Here is a 10,028-nt window from a genome sequence, read left to right on the forward strand (position 1 = left end):
AAATGTCCTATAGATATCATTAGGTCTAACTGATCCATTGTATCATTTAAAGTTTGTGTTTACTTGTTAATTTTATGTTTAGTTGATCAATCCATAGATGTGAGTGGGGTATTAAAGTCTCCCACTATTATTGTGTTATTAATTTCCCCTTTCATACTTGTTAGCTTTTGCCTTATTGTGGTGCTCCTGTGTTGGGTGCATATATATTTATAATTGCTATATCTTCTTCTTGGATTGGTCCTTTGATCATTATGTAGTGTCCTTCTTTGTCTCTTTTCACAGCCTTTATTGTAAAGTATATTTTATCTGATATAAGTATTGCTACTCCTGCTTTCTTTTGGTCTCTATTTCCATGGAATATAATTTTCCAGCCCTTCACTTTGAGTCTGCATGTGTCCCTTGTTTTGAGGTGGGTCTCTTGGAGACAACATATATAGGGGTCTTGATTTTGTATCCATTCAGCCAGTCTTTGTCTTTTGGTTGGGGCATTCAACCCATTTACACTTAAGGTAATTATTGATAAGTATGATTCCATTGCCATTTACTTTGTTGTTTTGAGTTCGAGTTTATATACCTTTTCTGTGTTTCCTGTCTAGAGAAGATCCTTTAGCATTTGTTGGAGAGCTGGTTTGGTGGTGCTGAATTCTCTCAGCATTTGCTTGTCTGTAAAGCTTTTGATTTCTCCTTCATATTTGAATGAGATCTTTGTTGGGTATAGTAATCTGGGTTGTAGGGTTTTTTCTTTCATCACTTTAAGTATGTAGTGCCATTCCCTTCTGGCCTGAAGAGTTTCTATTGAACAGTCAGCTGTTATCCTTTGGGAATTCTTTTGTGTGTTATTTGTTGTTTTTCCCTTGCTGCTTTTAATATTTGTTCTTTGTGCTTGATCTTTGTTAATTTGATTAATATGTGTCTTGGGGTGTTTTGTATTGGGTTTATCCTGTTTGGGACTCTCTAGTTTTCTTGGAGGTGGATGACTATTTCCTTCCAATTTTAGGGAAGTTTTCAATGACTATCTCCTCAACTATTTTCTCATGGCCTTTCTTTTTGTCTTCTTCTGGGACTCCAATGATTCAAATGTTGGATCATTTAACATTGTCCCAGAGGTCTCTGAGTTTCTCTTCATTTAAAAAAAATCTTTTTTCTTTTTTCCTCTCTGCTTCATTTATTTCTACCATTCTATCTTCTACCTCACTTATCCTATCTTCTGCCTCCATTATTCTACTGTTGGTTCCCCCCAGAGTGTTTCTTACCTCATTTATTACATTATTCATTATATCAGTTCAGTTCAGTTCAGTCGCTCAGTCGTGTCCAACTCTTTGTGACCCCATGAATCACAGCACGACAGGCCTCCCTGTCCATCACCTACTCCTGGAGTTTACTCAAACTCATGTCCATCGAGTCGATGATGCCATACAGCCATCTCATCCTCTGTCATCCCCTCCTCCTCTTGCCCCCAGTCCCTCCCAGCATCAGGGTCTTTTCCAATGAGTCAACTCTTTGCATGAGGTGGCCAAAGTATTGGAGTTTCACCTTCATCATCAGCCCTTCCAATGAACACTCAGGACTGATCTCCTTTAGGATGGACTGGTTGGGTCTCCTTGCAGTCCAAGGGACTCTCAAGAGTCTTCTCCAACACCACAGTTCAAAAGCATCAATTCTTCGGTGCTCAGCTTTCTTCACAGTCCAGCTCTCACATCCATACATGACCACTCGGAAAACCTTGACTAGATGGACCTTTGTTGGCAATGTAATGTCTCTGCTCTTTAATAAGCTGTCTAGGTTGGTCATAACTTTCCTTCCAAGGAGTAAGCATCTTTTAATTTCATGGCTGCAATCACCATCTGCAGTGAATTTGGAGCCCAAGAAAATAAAGTCTGACACTGTTTCCACTGTCTCCCCATCTATTTGCTATGAAGTGATGGGACCAGATGCCATGATCTTAGTTTTCTGAATGTTAAGCTTTAAGCCAACTTTTTCACTCTCCTCTTTCACTTTCATCAATAGGCTTTTTAGTTCCTCTTCACTTTCTGCCATAAGGGTGGTGTCATCTGCGAATCTGAGGTTATTGATATTTCTCCCGGCAATCTTGATTCCAGCTTGTCCTTCTTCCAACCTAGCATTTCTCATGATGTACTCTGCATATGAGTTAAACAAGCAGGGTGACAATATACAGCCTTGACATACTCCTTTTCCTATTTGGAACCAGTCTGTTGGTCCATGTCCAGTTCTCACTGTTGCTTCCTGACCTGCATAGAGGTTTCTCAAGAGGCAGGTCAGGTGGTCTGGTATTCCCATGTCTTTCAGAATTTTCCACAGTTTATTGTGATCCACACAGTGAAAGGCTTTGGCATAGTAAATAAAGCAGAAATAGATGTTTCTCTGGAACTCTCTTGCTTTTTTGATGATCCAGTGAATGTTGGCAATTTGATCTCTGGTTACTCTGCCTTTTCTAAAACTAGTTTGAACATCTGGAAGTTGACAGTTCATGTATTGCTGAAGCCTGGCTTGGAGAATTTTGAGCATTACTTTACTAGTGTGTGAGATGAGTTCAGTTGTGCGGTAGTTTGAGCATTCTTTGGCATTGGAACGAAAACTGACCTCTTTCAGTCCTTTGGCCACTGCTGAGTTTTCCAAATTTGCTGGCATATTGAGTGCAGCACCTTCACAGCATCATCTTTCAGGATTTCAGCTCAACTGGAATTCTATCACCTCCACTAGCTTTGTTCATAGTGATATTTTCTAAAACCCACTTGACTTCACATTCCAGGATGTCTGGCTCTAGGTGAGTGATCATACCATCGTGATTATCCCATGCCCGAGGTCAGGGCTGGCAGCCAAGAGGAGCTACCCCACAGCTGAGGTCAGGGGCGGCTGCCTAGAGGAGCAACCTCATGGCCAAGGAGCTGTGGCTGCGTGGGCGCAGGAGGACCGAGAGGAGTTGCTCCACATTCAAGGTCAGAAGGGGTGGCCATGAGGAGATACCCCTCGTCCAAAGTAAGAGAAACCCAAGTAAGACGGTAAGTGCTGTGAGAGGGCATCAAAGGGCAGACACACTGAAACCATAATCACAGAAAACTAGATAATCTGATCACATGGACCACAACCTTGTCTAACTCAATGAAACTAAGCCACGCTGTGTGGGGCCACCCAAGATGGACGGGTCATGATGGAGAAGTCTGACAGGATGTGGTCCTCTGCAGAAGGGAATGGCAAACCATGTCAGTATTCTTGCCTTGAGAACCTCATGAACAGTATACTCATTATATACTGACTCTTTTTTATTTCTTCAACGTCCTTGTTAAATATTTCTTGCATCTTCTCAATCCTTGCCTCCAGGCTATTTGTCTGTAACTCCATTTTCTTTTCAATATTTTGGGTCATTTTCGCTATCATGATTTGGAATTCTTTATCAGGTAGATTCCCTATCTCTTCCTCTTTTGTTTGTTTGGTGGGCATTTATCCTGTTCCTTTACCTGCTGGGTATTTCTCTGCCTTTTCATCTTGTTTATGTTGCTGTGTTTGTGGTGGCCTTTCCGCATTCTGGCAGTTTGTGGCTCCTTTTTATTGTGGAGGTTCCTTGCTGTGGGTGGGGTTGGATGGATGGCTTGTCCATGGTTAGGGAAGCTTGTGTAGATGTTCTGGTGGGTGGAGCTGGATTTCTTCTCTCTGGAGTGCAATGAAGTATCCAGTAGTGAGTTTTGAGATGTCAATGGGTTTGGTGTGACTTTGGGCAGCCTGTATATTGAAGCTCAGGGTTATGTTCCCATGTTGCCAGATAATTTGCGTGGAATGTCTTGCTCTGGAACTTGTTGGCTCTTGGATGGTACTTGCTTTCAGTGTAGGTATGGAGGTTTTTGATGAGCTCTCAATGATTGATGTTCCCTGCAGTCAGGAGTTCTTTGGTGTTCTCAGGTTTTGGGCTTAAGCCTCCTGCCTCTGGTTTTCAGTCTTATTCTTACAGTAGACTCAAGGCTTCTCCATCTATACAGCATTGATGATAAAACATCTAGTTTAATGATGAAAAGTTTCTCCACAGTGAGGGACACCCAGAGAGGCACACAGAGTTACATGGAGAAGAGAAGAGGGAGGAGGGAGATAGAGGTGACCAGGAGGAGAAGAGGGGGAATCAAAAGAGGAGAGAGTAAGCTAGTCAGTAATCACTTCCCTATGTGCTCTCCACAGTCTGGACCCCTCAGAGATGTTCACGGATTTACACAGAGAAGAGAAGAGGGAAGAAGGAGACAGAGGTGGCCAGGAGGAGAAAAGGGGGAATCAAAAGGGGAGAGACAGATCCAGCCAGTAATTAGCTTCCTAAGTATTCTCTACAGCCCTTAACACACAAAGAGATTCACAGAGTTGGGTAGAGAAGAAAAATGGGAGGGAGGAGATAGAGGCAACCTGGTGGAGAAAAAGGAGAGTCAAAAGTGGGAGAGAGCAATCAAGCCAGTAATCTCACTCCCAAGTAAAAATGGATACTGAAGATTGGGTGCTTAAAGGTACAAAGTTGATAACAAATACCAAAAAGCAAAGATTAAAAATCTAGAGCAGAGGTTAGATTCTTGAAAATACAGTATTAAAAAAAAATTACAAAAATTATAAAATATATATATGAAGTTTGCTTTAAAAAGAGGGTCTTTTTTTTTTTTGCAAGGTAATAGTAGATTATAAAAATGAAAATTAAAGGAGTACTAGAGGACTTAATTTTTTTTTTAAATTTAATTTAAAAAATTATAATAGTAAAAATATATCTAGGAATTTCTCTGGAGCTGCTGCGGACGGTGTGGGGTCAGTTCATTTTCAGATAGTTCCTTGATCTGACTTATACCTCTCAAGATCTATAGGCCCCTTCCTATGTAGTTGGTGCTAAGTACAGGGTTTTAATCTATTGCACCTGTGACTTCCAAAGTGGTTTCCTCTGTTTATTTTAGCTTCTTCTGTTTGCTGGTCTGGTCGGTGTCTAATTTCTGCCCTGACACAAGGGAGCGATGGTGGTCACTTTTTTAGGTTTACTTGTTCAGTCGTGCTGTGTGGAGGGAGGAACACAGCGAACAAACATCACTGGCATGTGTGGGGAGTGCTCGCAGCGTTTCAGCCGCACTGGGTCTGCCCCCGCTCACGGTGTGTGCGCTTTCATGCTCTACACTTCTCAGGCTCTAGGTTGCTCTGTCGGAAACTGTCTGAGGTGGGACCTGGGTTGTGTGCACTTCCCAGTTCTAAGTCGCTCAGGTTCCGGTTCTCGGGTACTCCACAAAGGGGCAGACTCAGTTGGGCCTACGTTTTGTGCCCTTCCCAGGTCCGCGCAGCTCAGGAGACCAGGTGCTTGGTAAGCAGTCATCCCCATGTGGGGGGGTGCGTCTTATCTGCTCCCCCGTCCCAGTCGCTCAGTTTTCTGGGTGTAAAATGGGAGCGCCTTAGGTGTGCCATGTGTCTCTTCTGGGTTGCTGATCTCTAGCTGCGACCCTCCTGGCGGATGTCAACCATCCAGAATCCCAAGAAGTCTTGGTTAGCAACAGAACCTGCTTGCAGTTTGGTAGAGGATGCCTCTCTGGGACCCCGATTGCCCGCTTCCGGCTCTGGCTGTCCCCACTTGCCAGTCTCCAACAGGGGATGGGCCAGTCTGCAGCCAGCTAGCTCTGCTCAGTCCTTTGTTCTGTGAGTAGGCATGGCAGTGTCTTAGTTAGGGCTTTTTGCAGGATAGTTCTCTTTCTCTCTCTCTCTCTCTCTCTCTTTTCTTTTCTCTCTCTGGCTATCCCACAGTCTGGGTTGCTATCTCAGGTTAGTTCCCTTGGATTGCTCTCTGGGCATTCAGGCCAGGTCTTTCCCCTAAGCAATGCAACCCACACCTCCCTGTCCATCCCCCGCTTGCTAGTGGCAGAAGAGGGCCTCTGGGCTGCCTCTCCTCTGGGAATTGCCATTAGGCACACAATCTGTGGGGTTTAATTATTTATTTATTTTTCCTCCCAATTATGTTGCCCTCTGAGACTCCAAGACTCACCACAGACCTGCCAGTTAGAGTGTTTCCTGGTGTTTGGAAACTTCTCTCCTTTTTTAAGACTCCCTTTCCAGGATGGATCTCCACCCCTACCTCATTTGTCTCTCTTTTTCTTTTATATTTTGTACTACCTCCTTTTGAAGACAGGCTGCCTTCTGGGTGCCTGATGTCCTCTGCCAGTATTCAGAAGTTGTTTTGTGGAATTTGCTCAGCGTTCAAATGTTCTTTCGATGAATTTGTGGTGGAGAAAGTGGTCTCCCCGTCCTATTCCTCTGCCGTCTTAGGACTGCCCCCCTAATTCGCTTCTTTTAAGAGTAAAATGTGAATGAAAACAGTGAAAATCCCACACAAAACCTTCAAATCTGAAGAGGATTTTAACTTTCCTCCTTCATTTTCTTAAAATAAAAATATTCAAATAAATATAAATACATAGACATTAATATATTCATAAAGATATACATAAAGGGTAGCTGAAGGATCTTCTAACAAGGATGTCATTAACTTTGATGTGGAAGGTCTGTGACAGTTTTATGATGCCCAGTCACTTAAAGGTTTGACATTTTTGATGTGGCTGAAATATATATATTTTTTCTGGACACTTCAGATCATAAAGCTATTGTGGGGATACACAAAAACCAAGAAACTTGCTCTTGTTTTTATAGCATAATCTCTGATTTTTGAACCTCTGGGGGTGTCTTATAAATAGAAGTCTCATCTAAAATGGCTGTTGTTAAAATGTCCATGCATTGCATTTGGAAAGATATTTCCATTATTTGTTACCATAACAGCTGGACTTTTCAACTACTTTTCCATTCTGTAGGAAATTTTACATTTTACAATGTGGGTGTTTGTATTAAATATATAGAGACTTTGCATGAGAGTTTTAAAAAATAAATGCTTTGATCAAATTTTGGAACTAGAAAATAGAATTGGGGTGACCTGATTTCTCTCAGTCCTTTTGCTTGGATACAGAGTGGGAACCACATCAGACAGTGATCATTCTGTTCCCTATACAATTCTTGGGAAGTCAGTTCACAGTCTCCTTTAATGATTCATCCACCCCAGGACTCAACAACCCAGATTGTTGAAGTTTCTTATTATATATACCTTGAAGCTTGAAGTTATTCCATGTTTTGTTTTCCATTTTCTATGGAATTTGAAACCTCTCTAGTTGAATAATTCCTAGTACACTTTGATGTGATTATTAAATGATTTTGAACATAATTTTCTAAAGGTAAGCCAGCTTAAGCATTTAGCATTTCTCATGTCTTCCTTTGTACTCTATCTTTTGTATATTTTGGCATATGAATACATAATCATGGTTGAAATTGTTTCAGAGCTTCGTAATTTACAAAGCAATTTTTATATCCATGCTGGTCTTAGTCTTATTATGATAAACAAGGAGACAAGGGTTTCATGCACTTAGGGAAGAAAGAAATATGGGAAGGAAAGAAGGAAGTTAAGGTGATGTGTAATGAAGGGTTGAATGGAGCAGGAAATGGATGTAAGAACATGAAATAATGGGATGCGTACATGTTTCAGTGGCCAAACTATGTAAGATAGATGGGTCTGCCAAGAACAGTTGCCCTTTTCTGATTTACTAATTTTTGAAGCAAACTCAAAGCCTCATATTTTTGTAGACTCTTGCCTGATTGAATCCCATCCTGACAAAGCTGGCAGACAGAGGCTCCGCACACAGGTGTGTACACAGACCTTGACAAATGAAATGAGCTGATTTGCATTGTGGCTACCAATTGCAGTTTGGTCTGCCCCTCCTTCCCTCCAATTTTCTGTACTCCTCCTGCATTTTCTACCGGGTAGGATGTGGGAAATGGATAGCTCAAACACACACATTAAAAGTTGTAGGGATAAAGTTGACTCCGTTACAAATTAAAGGTACACTGCTGGCTCAGCAGTAAAGAACCGACCTGCCAAGGCAGGAGACCTGGGTTCAATTTCCTGAGCGGTGAAGATCCCCTGAACAAGGAAATGGCAACCCACTCCAGTATTCATGCCAGGGAAATCCCATAGACAGAGGAGCCTGGTTGGTTATGGTCCATGGGGTTGCAAAAAGAATCAGGCACAAATTAGTGACTAAATAACAAAATCAGGGAAGTCTTTCCCCAATCATTTCCTCCTTCTGGCCACTGCCGAATATGATTTAAAAACTAGAGGTTTGGAGTTGTAATTGAAAATCAGAAATATATATTACTTTTCCAATTGAAGGAGGAATCTTTAAACTCAGTCCAAAAATGCTTAAATCTTAGAACTTCATTAAGTTGTGATGACTACAGTGAGACAGTCAAGGTTGAGAAATAGAAGCTCAGCCTTCTCTCCCCAGCAAGACAGCTGCCAGATGACGCTGTGCTCTGAACTTGTTTTCCTGGCATCTGTTCTGCTTGTCTCCTGCATGCAGAGCAGGAAAACTTAAAAAGCTATTAGGGTTTTTGGGGGGTCAGATACCCAATGTCAAAAATTCACCCCAATCCCAGAAAGAAAACAACCTTTTTTTTTTTTTTTTTTTTTTTTTTGAAATTGGAAATTTTAAGGGAAGTTTTATGGACCTTCGGGTTTATAAAACCATTTTGTCCTTTGTGGTTTGCAGGCTTGTTGCTTTGAGAGTTTAAGTTTGGACTGACCACATCACTACTACTACCACTGCCTCCTCCTTCTTGAATACTTCAATTTAGTTTCTACAATTTAATTTCTACATTGATACCTAAGAAGCTAGTCTTCTAAACTTATTAAAAAACTTGTAAAACTCAGTAGGATTTAGGAGAATATACCTGTTCCTTTTTAAGGGCATTTAACTGTTTGTCCCTTGCTGCATTAAGGAGTCAAGTTGGTGACCTCTGAGTTTCTACTTAGCTTAGCTTCCTTATGGAAGCACTGCATAATTTGGGATTTGTTTTAGCAGTTGGTGATCTTTGACCCCTCTCAGTAATGTATTTAGGCTGAGGAGGACTGAAAAGAACGTTCAGCTGAGATATTTCCAGCCTCTTCCAAGCTAGATCAGTCTCCCTCTCAGCATAGCAAACCCTTATATAGAAATGCTTTCCAGCCTCTATAGAGTGTTCTGGTGGAGCAAGTCAGATCAAAGGCTTGATATTTGAAAAATGCACATTCACGTTGCAGAGCAAAAAAAAAAAAGTGTTATGCAAGTCAATAATATCACTTCAAAGTATCTCAAGTATGTTCTCAATTTCAAAAGAAAATGGAGAACATGAGAACAGGATATATAAGTTTTCTCTGCCTAATTCTGTTTGTAACTGAAATGAAATCTCAACTATCCCTTTACTGCTAGTAACAGGTCCCCAAGGACTCTGGGTGTAGGGCAATCTGCTTATTAATTGCCTGTACCTGTGATAATCTTGTACACTTAGATTACTAGAGTGACAAACTTTCATCCACATCACACTTGTGGAATGTAAATCAGTTACACTTTATTAAAGGAATAGCATTTTAGGGAAGAAGAGAAAATGAGAAGCAGAGATCATGTGGGTTAGCCCTTTTAGATATCTTTAGTCCCAGAAAATTAGTTGTAATCATGGGATTTTTTTCTGTTGTTTTTATAGTATTTGTTGATTACGCATTTTATGGGTGTCTGTCTTTCTCCTAGGTATAATATCAGCATTCCTGATTCTGGGAGGGATTGGGGGCAGGAGGAGAAGGGGACGACAGAGGATGAGATGGCTGGATGGCATCACCGACTCAATGGACATGAGTTTGAGTAAACTCCAGGGGTTAGTGATGAACAGAGAGGCCAGGCATGCTGCGATTCATGGATTCGCAAGGAGTCGGAAACGACTGAATGACTGAACTGAACTGAACTGAACTGAAATATTAACCATATTGTGATGAAAATTAACTCTCCTGGTAAATCTTTCTATCCCCATATTCTTTCCTGAAATGATGATGGTGAACTATAATATTGTGGGTCTAAGTTCAGAACGTAAATTTCAAAACATGAGACTCAGAGATTGAATCTTGAGGTTTGATCTGTTTCTTAACTTTGCCCTAACCCATTAGACAT

Source organism: Cervus elaphus, chromosome 7, assembly GCF_910594005.1.
Source record: "Cervus elaphus chromosome 7, mCerEla1.1, whole genome shotgun sequence".
NCBI lineage: Eukaryota > Metazoa > Chordata > Mammalia > Artiodactyla > Cervidae > Cervus > Cervus elaphus.